This window comes from Trachemys scripta, chromosome 3 (genome assembly GCF_013100865.1).
Source record: "Trachemys scripta elegans isolate TJP31775 chromosome 3, CAS_Tse_1.0, whole genome shotgun sequence".
NCBI classification, from domain to species: Eukaryota; Metazoa; Chordata; order Testudines; family Emydidae; genus Trachemys; species Trachemys scripta.
In genome coordinates, this window is record NC_048300.1 from 28455072 (window position 1) to 28468711 (window position 13640).

Below are 13640 nucleotides of genomic sequence, written 5' to 3' on the forward strand. Positions count from 1 at the left end.
GCCATAAGTATAGTGTATTCCCAATGTAATTATATGATTCCCACACATTGATTCAGCCCTATATAATATGGGCCCCAAGCCTATTTTATATATGAAATAGTCATTGAAATCAATGAGAGTTTCATACACAGAGAGACTACTGCAATCATGCCATAATGTAGACATCTTTCCTAAAAAGACCAGATATCAAACACCATTAAGGTTTATATTTGAGCTCATATTTTAGCTATCTCCTGCAACCTGCTATGGCTAGAAACAAAAGCCTTATGCTGTTGGAAAGCTGGGACTTTTTGACTTACAAAATTTAAGACAGTCATTTCTCATATGGTTCTGGACCTTGAAGATCTCACAAATCCCTCTGTCTAACAGTATTTTGATACTAGCCCAGGACTGAATTTTGCAAGCCCCAGACCTCAGAACAATGCAAATGTAAATCCCAAAACAAATAATACATAACACCTGTACAATGCATTTCATTCTCAAAGCACTTTGCAAAGCATTACTAAATCCTCTCAATAACTCTATGAAGTACCAAGAAGGGTATTCCCATTTGACAGATGGCAATTCCAAGGCAAGCAGGTTAAGTGGCTTGCATAAGGTTCCAGAGGGAATGCACTAAAGCCAGGACTAGAATTCAGGAGTATAGCTGAGAGGGAAATGGTTTCCCCCATCATATGAGAATTTGAGTCTCTGAATTTTTTTTTCTGTCCCAAACTGGGATGAAAAGTTGAAATCTCAAAATATTTTGCAAAGTGCAAATCTGAAAAACATTTCAGATTAGTCAATTGAAATGTTTTGTTTTGATAATTTCACATCATTTCATTTCTGTTTCAACCTACTTTATTTTTTAAACTTTTTTAAACTATAAATTAACTTAAATTTCAAAATAAAAAACATTTCAACCTGAAAAAAGGAACTTTTGTTTCAAAAATGTCAAAATTGGACATTTTTACAATTTCTAAACTGTTTTTAACAAATTTTTCAAAATGCAAATTTGTCAAAACTGACCCTTTCCTACAGTTTTGACTTTGATAAATCAGCATTTTTCATTGAAAAACATTTCACCAAAACCATCAATGACCAGCTCTAGCGGTATCCCACATTCCAGTCCACCCAACCCCACACCAGGAGTCTCTCTCTTTGGGTCAGATTCTAGATACACATATGCAATTCAGTGGAATCTGATATCAATTGTAAATATCTGCATAAGACAAGGACAGCATTTGGCCCTACAGGACAGATTCTAGTCTCAGTTATATTCAGTGTAAATATAGAATAACTCTACTGCAGATAGCAGAGATCAGCATCTGAACCACTGAATCTAAATCTTACTCTCTACGTCCGTCTTCACTTTGGCTGTTTTAACATTAAAGACACATTGGCCAACCTCTGTAGTATTTCCATACAAAAGCAGTGATATACTGTATCATTCACATTGTATCTCCACCCTAGGCTGGGGCTGGTGGATAGTCTTTTGAATTGGAAGGGGAAGTAGAAATGGGTGGCAACCTGGGCAGCAGTGACCATGAGATGGTTGAGTTCAGGATCCTCACAAAAAGAAGAAAGGAGAGCAGCAGAATACAGATCCTGGACTTCAGGAAAGCAGACTTTGACTCCCTCACAGAACTGATGGACAGGATCCCTGGGAGGCTAATATGAGGGGGAAAAGAGTCCAGGAGAGCTGGCTGTATTTTAAAGAAGCCTTATTGAGGGTGCAGGAACAAACTATCCCAATGTGCAGAAAGAAAAGCAAATATTGCAGGCGACCAGCTTGGCTTAACAGAGAAATATTCGGAGAGCTTAAACACAAAAAGGAAGCTTACAAGAAGTGGAAACTTGGACAGATGACTAGGGAGGAGTATAAAAATATTGCTCGAGCAATATGTAATCATATGTAATATGCAATCATATGTAATGTGTAATCAGGAAAAGGGCCATCCCCAGGACAACTCCCCCCTTAGCCCTAGGCCCTGCAGTCACTCCATCCCTTCCCCCAAACCCCTGCCCCGCCTCTTCCTGCCCCTGCTCAGCCCCCCTCCCCGCCCCCATTCCACCCCTTCCCCCAAGCCTCCACTCTGCCTCTTTCTGGCTTCCGCCCCCTCCCGTGAGCGATGTCAGGAGATGGCGGGGCGTGGAGGAGCGGAGTGGAGCAGGGCGGGCTGGGGCTGGGTCGCTCACTGCTGCTGACATCAGGCCAACCGCTAATCATCCAGGCCACCCTGGACCCCGTGTCCCAAAGCGCGGGGCCCCCAAAGCGTGGGTCCTGGGACAGTTGCCCCAGTCCATCCTATGGATCAGAGAGCTCTGATCAGGAAGGCCAAAGAACAATTGGAGTTGCAGCTAGCAAGGGATGTGAAGGATAACAAGAAGGGTTTTTTCAGGTATGTTAGCAATAAGAAGAAGGTCAGGGAAAGTGCGGGACCCTTACTGAATGGGGGAGGCAACCTAGTGACAGACAATGTGGAAAAAGCTGAAGTAGTCAATGTTTTTTATGCCTCAGTCTTCACAGACAAGGTCAGCTCCCAGACTGCTGCACTGGGCCCCCCGCTACAGAAAGGATGTGGACAAATTGGAGAGGGTCCAGTGGAGGGCAACGAAAATGATTAGGAGGCTGCGGCACATGACTTATGAAGAGAGGCTGAGGGAACTATGCTTATTTAGTCTGCAGAAGAGAAGAGTGAAGGGGGATTTAATAGCAGTCTTCAACTACCTGAAGGGGAGTTCCAAAGAGGATGGATCTAGACTGTTCTCAGTGATGGCAGATAACAGAACAAGGAGCAATGATCTCAAGTTGGAATGGGGGAGGTCTAGGTTGGATATTAGGAAAAACTATTTCACTTGGAGGATGATGAAGTACTAGAATGGGTTACCTAGGGAGAGGTTTTTAAGGCCTGGGTTGACAAAGCCCTGGCTGGGATGATTTAGTTGGGGTTGGTCCTGCTTTGAGCAGAGGGTTGGACTAGATGACCTCTCGAGATCTTTTCCAACCCTAATCACCTATGATTCTAAGATCTCAGAGACCACAGCCTGAGGTCTGTGTAAGGTTCTCTGTGAAAAAGCTTTTCCTACCTTCTTATTCACACTAATTATTGTAGAAAAGCAGTACAAATCAAAGACCTGCAATACAGGATCCAGCAAATTTTGCCAAAAATAACAGTTGCCTCACAACCAGATTTAGGAATCTCACACAACCTCAGATCAAGCAAATCCTCTCAGCAAGGACTGAAATTACCGGTAAAGCAATGTGGCTGTCAGGAGAAAACAGGAGAAGTGTCAAAGAAAATAATTGATTCTAACCTCTAATGCAATGACTAGTTTACTTTGCCATTTCACAAACTCAGCATATGCACCAAACCAAAGCTTTAATTTGCTTTTTGTTTATGTATCAAACACTCATCTGCACCTTGCATGAGGAGTATTATTTTTCCAAGTGAAAAGGTTCTGATAACAGAAACCTGCATTAATAACCTACACAGTTTAAAATTATTACTTCTTCCAGTACTTTTGTAAATGACAAATAAATAAATAAATAAAAGTGTAATCATTTTGTTTCAGATGTATGAACTAGTACATGAGACAGGTAACTGCCAAGTAGTGTTACATCAGACCCTGATACAGCAGGGCCAGTGGGCCACAGGAGAGTGATTTTTTGTTTTGTTTTTTGTTAGAACTGTTTGGATAACATGTATTTCAGCAAACAAATGGAAAGAATGTTACTGTAACTACATTTTGGTGATCAGCCAATGAAGAAAATCCAGTTGTTTTGGACATATTCAGTCTCAAAACTACGAGTTAGGATTTTTCATGTAAACACCTAGTTCCTTCTTTTTCCTCCTCCTCCTCCTCCTCCTCACAATCTCCTTCCTCTGTTTGCTGTTCAAGTTCCTCTTTTGTGATAATTTCAAAATCATTTCCATTTCCACTACTATGCTGGGATCAGTCATGCTCACCCCTATCACTGTCTGTGTCTAAATGCCGCTCTCCTCCAGAGTCTTCTGCTCCTGAGTTACCTGTTGCTTTGACTTTTCCATCCTCATCTTCCTTTTTCTCACTATCTGATTTCTCCTCACTGTCAGACTTCGGCTGCTTTCTTGACTCTGATTTATCCTCTTTCCTCGAGTCTGCTTTTGGTCCCCTGTATTCGTGTGTGTACAGGGGCCTGAAGGAGTCAATGAAACCCACGTCTGCTATCAGATTTGGCAAAAAACAGAAGTGATGCCTTCATCCAGTTATCAGCCAAATAATAAGGAAGAGGATGCAGCAGGAAACACCTACTTGTATCTCTGCAGGCCAAAGCGGGAAGAGAGTTGCAGCTATAACCGCAATCACAAGAACAAGTCCCATGGCAAATGTTTTAAAATGAACTTGGTCATAGATCCACACATACACCTCATTTCCATCAAAAAAAAACTTGATCTTCATGTGGCTCAAGTTTAAATTTTCTCTTAGTTTCCTTTTTCTTGGGTGTTCCTGAGCTTTCATCCTTCTTGCACTCTTCTTTCTCACCATCCTTTCTCTTTTCCTTCTCTTTCTCCTTCTTAGTCTTTTCATCTTTGCCACTTTCCTTCTTGCTCCTTTTCTCATCCTCTTTCCCACTCTCAATCTTTCCTTTCACTTTCTCTTTTTCTTTTTTTGTGTGTCCTTATCGGACTTCATTTTCATCACTTTTGATGCTCAGTGAAAGAACTGTTTCTTTAGGAGTCTGTTGCAATAGTCAACTATAGACTCTCAAATGTAAATAAGGCTTCTTCTCCCTTCTTGGCTTTTGCCCATTTAGAATCTAAAAGGCAGTCCACAGCTTTTGAGGCAATAAAATAATGAACTCTGTGGCCCATCATGTTGGTAGATTTTGCTGGACAGATGAAATGTAGGTATTTGGCCACAGCTTTCTCCTCTTTGAATGGCTCACCAACTTCCAGGATCTGCTTCCTATGTCTCCTCCACTCCGCCATGTTTTCCCCTTCTGGTCTGCCAGTGACATGGGGGTGGGAGCCCCACAGGAGAGAGTGATAGATAGGAGGTATATAAGCCCCAGGATGATCAGAGCCTTATTCCCTGTGGCCTGAGGAGAGGTTATTACAGGTTAATTAGAGCACCTGGAGCCAATTAAGGCCCTGCCAGAGACCTAATAAAAAAAACCCTGCTTCAGTCAGACTGGAGGAGAAAAGGAGATCTGACTGTGGTTTGGAGCAGTACTGTTATTGACCAGAGGATCTGTGTACCAGGGGAAGGGAAACCCTGCTCAAGCAGAGCAGAGGGACTCCCATGCGCAGAGGACTGAGAGAAACCCTGCCCAAGGGGTGGGGGGAGAGGGCGGGAAGCCCAAAAATAGGGGCAAGAGCCAGCGCCCTGACCCTTCACACGAAGGAAAAGTGCAGGACCCACCATAATAGCATCAGCCATTTGTCACACGTGGTGTCAGCTGTGGGATTCCATGCCATGGACTTAATCCAGGGTGAGCCAAAACCATCCCATCCCCAAGATGGACAACATGGTCAAGGCACTGGTGCAAGCCACAGCAGCCCAACAGGAGGCGGTATGGCTGCAGCAGCAGACCAATCGTCTGTTGATGAGCCAGGCTGCCCAGGACCAGGCTATGCTGCAGGAAGTGATTAACCACACAAAGGCCCTTATGGAGTTGAGCCGCAGCTGCGATGGGACATGGACCGTACAGGCCAGCAACTGCCTGCAGAAAATGATGCAGGAGGATGATGTGGAGGCGTACCTCCTGGCCTTTGAGAGGGCAGCCCTGCGGGAGGCCTGGCCCCGAGATCAGTGGTCTGGTATCCTCGTCCCATTCCTGTGTCGGGAGGCCCAGAAGACCTACTACAATATGGCTGTGGAGTCTGAAGCAGACTACCCCCAGCTGAAGGCAGAGATCCTGGCCAGATCTGAAGTAAAAACAGCATTGGGAGCCTAGAGGTTCCATGAGTGGTGGTATAGTGAGAACAAGGCACCACGGTCATAACTGTTAGACCTAATCCACTTCTCCCAGAACTGCCTGCGCCCCAAGGCCCTTACCTCTGAGAAAATGATGGAGCTCATGCTGCTGGACCAGTATATGAGGCGGCTACCATTGGGCCTCCGAGCAAGGATTGGCCAGAATGAACCTTCCACCTATAATGAGTTGGTCACCCTCGTAGAGAGACAGCTGTCAGCCCGTGAACTGTTCCAAACCCAAGGTGATGACACATAGTGGACCAGGAGAACTCTAGGAGAACCATAACTGGAAGGAGGAGCAGCCTGAGGCCCTGAAGGGACCTGGAGGCTTAGGGGGCGAGGACTGGGGCAGCAAAGCAAATAGCCCAAGGCAGAGGACGACAACTGAGGTAAGGTATCAGTGTTACAAATGTGGGGAATTGGAGCACATAGCAACCCAGTGCCCCAACAGGAAGGAGCCCATGAAATGCAATCTGGGGGATCACGGGAAGTGATGTAGCCTAACCAGCCTTGTGAGGGTCGTTACAACCCCACATAGGTACATGAGGTTGGTAAAAATGAATGGCATGGAGACCATAGCTTTGGTGGATTCTGGGAGTGCTGTCATGCTGGTCTTGGGGAAGTTAGTGTGGCAAGACCAACTGACCCAGACCAAAAACCCAGGAGTAACATGTGTCCATGGCACCGTACATTCCTACCCCATGATCCCAGGGTGGATTGAGAAACAGAGGAACACTACCAAGGTGACCGCAGGGGCGGTTCCCAGACTCCCTACCTGGTTTTAATTGGTAGGAACTTCCCAGGGTTTGAGAACCTATTCCTCCCAATAGAGCTAGGGGAGGGTAGCAACCACTGGGTTGAGCCAGTAGCAACCACTGGGCTGAGCCCAAGGCCCCCACGAATAGCCCCACTCCGATTTTCACCGGACTTGCCCCAGAATTATTTCATCCCCTGGGAAGCCCCAGAAATCTAGGTAGGAAAGGAGTGCAGATAAAAGGCTAGAAACCAGGATTTTGGCAGGAAACCAGAAAGCTGCCCGGGTTGGTAAGCAAACCTGTCCGGGAGGCCAGAAGAAAACTCAGACCAGTGAGGACCAGGAGGCAGTCCCCAGCATCAGTAGGAGCAACCCAGGGGTTGGAGTCGAAACCAATGCCATAAAATTAGGCCAGATCAGTTCTGCACGCAAGAATTTAGGGCAGGACAAAGCCTACGACCCATGATATGTGACCATGAGGGAGGAGGTAGTAGAGGTAAATGGCGTGAAAAGTGCAAGGTTATGCATTTAGGGATTAATAACAAGAATTTTTGTTATAAGCTGGGGATGCATCAGTTGGAAGTAACAGAGGAGGAGAAGGACCTCGGAGTATTGGTTGATCACAGGATGACTACGAGCCGCCAATGTGATATGGCCGTGAAAAAGCTAATGCGGTCTTGGGATGCATCAGGCGAGGTATTTCCAGTAGACATAAGGAGGTGTTAGTACCGTTATACAAGGCACTGGTGAGATCTCATCTGGAATACTGTGTGCAGTTCTGGTCTCCCATGTTTAAGAATGATGAATTCAAACTGGAACAGGTACAGAGAAGGGCTATTAGGATGATCCGAGGAATGGAAAACCTGTTTTATGAAAGGAGACTCAAAGAGCTTGGCTTGTTTAGCCTAACCAAAAGGAGGCTGAGAGGAGATATGAGTGCCCTCTATAAATATATCAGAGGAATAAATACCAGGGAGGGAGAGGAATTATTTAAGCTCAGTACCAATGTGGACACAAGAACAAATGGATATAAACTGACCATCAGGAAGTTTAGACTTGAAATTTGATGAAGGTTTCTAACCATCAGAGAAGTGATGTTCTGGAACAGCCTTCCAAGGGAAGTAGTGGGGGCAAAAGACATATCTGGCTTCAAACTAAGCTTGATAAGTTTATGGAGGGGATGGTATAATGGGATAGCCTAATTTTGGCAATTAATTGGTCTTTGACTATTAGCAGTAAATATGCCCAATGGCTTATGATGGGATGTTAGATGGGGTGGGATCTGAGTTACTATAGATAATTCTTTCCTGGGTGTCTGGCTGGTGAGTCTTGCCCACATGCTCAGGGTTTAGCTGATCGCCATATTTGGGGTCGGGAAGGAATGTTTCTCCAGGGCAGATTGGCAGAGGCCCTGGGGGGTTTTGCCTTCCTCTGCAGCGTGGGGTCATTTGCTGGAAGATTCTCTGCATCTTGAAGTCTTTAAACCATGATTTGAGGACTTCAATGGCTCAGACACAGGTTTGATACAGGAGTGGGTGGGTGAGATTCTGTGGCCTGTGTTTTGTAGGAGGTCAGACTAGATGATCATAATGGTCCCTTCTGATCTTAAAGTCTATGATTCTATGATTCTATGAAGTGGAAAACCAAAGGTCCAGGGACATATTATGTGGTCAAACACAATCTGTTGTACCAGGTAGCGCAAATGTGGGGGACGAAGGGAGCGGGAGGAGAAGTAGAGCAGCCCTTAGTACCACGGAAGCACACAAAAGCAGTGTTAGAGCTAGCTCACAGCCATTTATTTGGGGGACATCTAGGAGCAGATAAGACCCTGGATAGAGTCCAAAGGAGGTTTTACTGACCAGAAGTATGGGCAGAAGTCTAGCACTATGCACCTCCTGCCCAGAATGCTAGTTGCACAACCCCCTACCTCATTTACAGGCCCCTTGGTGCCCTTGCCTGTTTTTGAAGTCCCTTTTGAAAGGATAACCATGGGCCTAGTGGTTCTGCGAGAAAAATTGGCATGGGGCCACCGAAGCATACTCATCATCCTTTACTACGCCACACAGTACCCAGAAGCCATTCCCTTAAGAAGCCCCACATCCAAGGCAATAGCAAAAGAACCGCTCAAGGTTTTTGCTAGAGTGGGCAATCCTAAGGAGATCCTGACAACCATGGAACTCTCTTCATGTTGAAATTAATGAGGGTCTTATGTACCCTGCTCTGCATCCAGGCTCTGTGGATCTCAGTCTACCATCCTCAAACAGAGGGCCTGTCAAGAAATTTAATCGAACCCTAAAATGCATGATCCAGAAGGTGGTGGCCCAGCACAGAAAAGACTGGGATACCCTTCTACCATACCTGATGTTTGCGATATGGAGGGTCCCTCAGGCATCTACTGAATTCACCCCCTTCGAGCTACTGTATGGACGCCACCCGTGTGGCACATTAGATATCACCAAGGAGAATAGGGAAGAACAGCCCAACCCAGGGAAGAAAGTCATTAAGCATGTGGCACAGATGAGATGTCTGAGTGACCCCCATAGCATAAGAGCATTTGCAGAAAGCACAAGAGGCCCAGCGGACCTATCACAACTGCTGGGCGAAAGCACAGAGATTTCAGCCAGGAGAATGGATGATGGTGCTGGTGCCGACAGCAGAAAGCAAGCTCTTGGCCAGCTGGCATGGGCCATATGAGATAGAGGAAGCCAACTATAAGGTAAAGCGAGCAGACCGCCGAAGGCTAGAGCAGATCTACCAAGTCAAATTACTGAAACCCTGGCACAACCGGGAGACATGCCTGATCACCCAGGGAGCTCCACCCCAGACAGATGGCCCACAAGGGCAGGTGAGGATATGCCCCGAACTAACTCTGGAACAATGAACAGAGGTCATTGAGATGATCCAGAAGATCCAGAAGAACCATGCAGCCAGGCTGTACAACAACAGTCCAACACCATATTTTCACCTGTCCCAGAGCAAGGGTAATGATTAAACCATACCAAGTACCAGAGGCAAAAAGGGAAGAAATTAGGATGGAAGTGAGGAGGATGCTGGAACTTGGGGTTATTGAAGAATCCCACAGCCAGTGGTCCAGCCGTATCCTCCTAGTCCCCAAGCCTGACAGCACCCTGAGGTTTTATAACAACTTCCGAAAGTTGAACAAAATATCCCAATTTGATGCCTACCTAATACCACGCATCGATGAGATAGTTGATCAGTTAGGCAAGGCCCGATACTTGACCACCCCTGGACCTGACAAAAGGCTACTGGCAAATCCCTCTGGCTGAGGACTCCAAGGAGAAGATTACCTTCTCTACACCCAATGGCCTCTTCCAATACACCATCTTCCCTTTCGGACTCCATGGGGTCTCCGCAACATTCCAACAACTAATGGAAAAATTATTATGACCGCACACCATGTATGTCGCCGCCTATTTAGACAATGTAATCATCCATGACTGGGAGACACACCTAGGAAAAGTAGAAGCGGTGCTCATTGCCAACCCTCCCAAGTGCACGGTAGGACTAGGGAAGGCCAGATACCTCAGGCATGTAGTAGGAAGGGGCCTGGTGAAACCCCAATGGAAGAAAGTAGAGGCAATACAGGGCTGGCCCCGATTGGTCCGCAGAAAGCAAGTCAGAGCATTTCTAGGAGAGTGGGGTACTATCGCAGATTCATCCCTTACTATGCCATGAGGGCATGGCCGTTGACAGACCTGATAAAATCTTGGGGCCCAGATGTAGTAAGGTGAACCGATGCAACAGAAGAAGCATTCACAGATTTAAGGACAGCTCTTTGCAGTCATCCAGTGCTCATAGCCCCAGACTTCAAGACGGAATTCATCCTACAGACAGATGCCACAGACATAGGGCTAAGGGCCATCCTTTTGCAGATGGACGGGGAGGAGGTGGACCCGATCCTGTACGTCAGCCAGAAACTCCTCCCCAGGGAGCAACAGTACGCTGTCATTGAAAAGGAGTGTCTGGCGGTTAAATGGGCCATGGAGACTTTCTGATACTACCTACTGGGGTGGCAGTTCACCCTCATGAAGGACCCAGCCCACTCAAGTGGATTCACAGAAACAAGGAGAAGAATGTAAGAGTGACTAGTAGTGTTCCCTCTAATTTTTTATACCCATGTGTGGAATGAATTTTGTTATGTGCACCAATATAGAGGTGATATTGGTGCACATAACAAAATTCATGTGGTGGGGGTTGGGCCAAAGGGTTCAGAGTGTGGGAGGGGGCTCAGGGTTGGGACAGAGGGTTGGGGCTGGGGGTGCGGGATCTGGGGTGGGGTCAGGGATGAAGGGTTCGGGGTGCAGGAGGGGGCTCAGGGCTGGGGAAGAGGGTTGGGTGCAGGGGTGAAGGCTCTGGGGTGGGATCAGGGATGAGAGGGGGCTCAGGGCTGGGGCAGAGTGTTGGGATGTGACAGGGTGCAGGCTCTGGGGTGGGGCCAGGGATGAGGGGTTTGAGGTGCAGGCTGCCCCGGGGCAGCGGTGGGGAGAGAGGACTCCCCCCAGCCCTCTCTCACCGCAGCAGCTTGGGACCTGGGGAGAGGCGCCTCTCCCCAGCTGTGTCAGCTCCGGCAGGGCTGGGCTGGGCCAAGGGAGGGGCTCCGTTCACCCGGCCGCAGCAAGCGGGGCAGGTCTGCGCTGGGACCGGCAGGGAGGGGCACCTCTCCCCGCCACAGCAGGTCTGCGCTGGGGACGACAGGGAGGGGTGCCTCTCCCCGCAGAAGCAATTCTGTGCTGGGGGAAAGTCATCTTTCTCGACTGCAGTCCTGAGCTCCTGCCGCATGGCTGTGCAGCTTAGAGCAAACTTAGGTGACTAGACTATGCAACACTTTCATTTCCGGGTATAGCATAGGGCCGGAAGCCAACATGGCAACGCTGACAGCTTGTCACAACAGCACTGCATCTCATCCTAAGTAGTCCAACCCTGTAGTGTTGAGCGGGGGGCGGGTCGGAAGCGGGAGATATGTGATACAGCATGGCCAGAGGGCAATGTGAGAGTGATAGATGGAGGTATATAAGCCCCAGGATGATCGGAGTCTTATTCTCTGTGGACTGAGGAGAGGTTACTACAGGTTAATTAGAGCACCTGAAGCCAATTAAGGCCCTGCCAGAGACCTAATAAAAACCCCTGCTTCAGTCAGAGAGGAGGAGGAAAGGAGAGTTGACTGTACTTTGGAGCAGTACTGTTATTGACCAGATGATCAGAGTACCAGGGGAAGGGAAACCCTGCTCAAGCAGAGCAGAGCATTCCCCAGGCACAGGGGACTGAGAGAAACCCTGCCCAGGGTGGGAGAGGGCAGGAAGCCCAAGAATAGGGGAAGAGGCAATGCCCTGACCCATCACACGAAGGAAAAGCGTGGGGCCCACCATAACAGCATTGGCAATTTGCCACAATACATATTAAATTACACACTAATGTTTTGCTGTTCTTATTAAACAATGGTGGGGAAAATATTGACGTATGACTTATGTCAGAAATATAAGTTATAAAATTCTTTAAGAAAAAAAGAGAAAAGTAACTTGTTCCCTTATTGTTCATTTAGAGAAAGAAAAGCTTCATGCTAGAGAAAATTTGACCTGAGTGAGTAGCAATCCATACAGACTTTTAGAAAGGTTTCTATTCTGCTGTTTTTCTTTTATATTCAGAACACAAAGACTTTAAAAATTAAATTAACATTTATACCTAGAGTTCTCAATTTAATGGAACTTTTAAAAAATACTCAGGTTATAAGATCACATCTTTTAAATAAATAAAATAGCTAGAGATAATTTCAGAGAGTGTATCTTTCAATAGGCAGAACATACAGTACATATTCCAAGATATTAAAATGTAAGAGACACTTACAGAGAACAATTTTTATCCACTATGGTCTTGAAATTAATGGAAGTTAGGATCTAAATACTTCTGGTAATCTGGGTCTATATACCTCCATGTGATCCAGGGGTAGGGTGACCAGATAGCAACTGTGAAAAAACGGGACAGGGAGTGGGGGGTAATAGGCACCCATATAAGAAAAAGTCTAAAAAAATGGGACTGTCCCTTAAAAACGGGACATCTGGCATAAAATAAGCTGCAAATGCACCAAGTTATCTTAAAAGCAATGCTGTGGATTCGCCACATGCTTACATGCTCCAAACAGGGATTTCGATTGCTTATGCAAAACAGCTATCTTGTCCCAGTGTAGATTCATAGATTCTAGGACTGGAAGGGACCTCGAGAGTTCGAGTCCAGTCCCCTGCCCGCTTGGCAGGACCAAATACTGTCTAGACCATCCCTGATAGACATTTATCTAACCTACTCTTAAATATCTCCAGAGATGGAGTTGCCACAACCTCCCTAGGCAATTTATTCCAGTGTTTAACCACCCTGACCGTTAAGAACTTTTTCCTAATGTCTAACCTAGACCTCCCTTGCTGCAATTTAAGCCCATTGGTTCTTGTTCTATCTTTAGAGGCTAAGGTGAACAAGTTTCTCCCTCCTCCTTATGACACCCTTTTAGATACCTGAAAACTGCTATCATGTCCCCTCTCAGTCTTCTCTTTTCCAAACTAAACAAACCCAATTCTTTCAGCCTTCCTTCATAGGTCATGTTCTCAAGACCTTTAATCATTCTTGTTGCTCTTCTCTGGACCCTCTCCAATTTCTCCACATCTTTCTTGAAATGAGGTGCTCAGAACTGGACACAATACTCTAGCTGAGGCCTAACCAGAGCAGAGTAGATCGGAAAAATGACTTCTCGTGTCTTGCTCACAACACACCTGTTAATACATCCCAGAATCATGTTTGCTTTTTTTGCAACAGCATCACACTGTTGACTCATATTTAGCTTGTGGTCCACTATAACCCCTAGATCCCTTTCTGCTGTACTCCTTCCTAGACAGTCTCTTCCCATTCTGTATGTGTGAAACTGATTTTTCCTTCCTAAGTG

At 46.5% G+C, this 13640-nt stretch overlaps 1 protein-coding gene and 1 pseudogene across 27 annotated transcripts in view; both read right to left on the reverse strand.

The window, feature by feature from the left end:
• NRXN1 (neurexin 1) overlaps positions 1 to 13640 on the reverse strand; it is a 1212452-nt gene that overhangs the window by 408915 nt on the left and 789897 nt on the right. The gene's annotated exons all lie outside the window — the stretch shown is intronic.
• Positions 3793 to 5282, reverse strand: LOC117874344 (annotated as a pseudogene).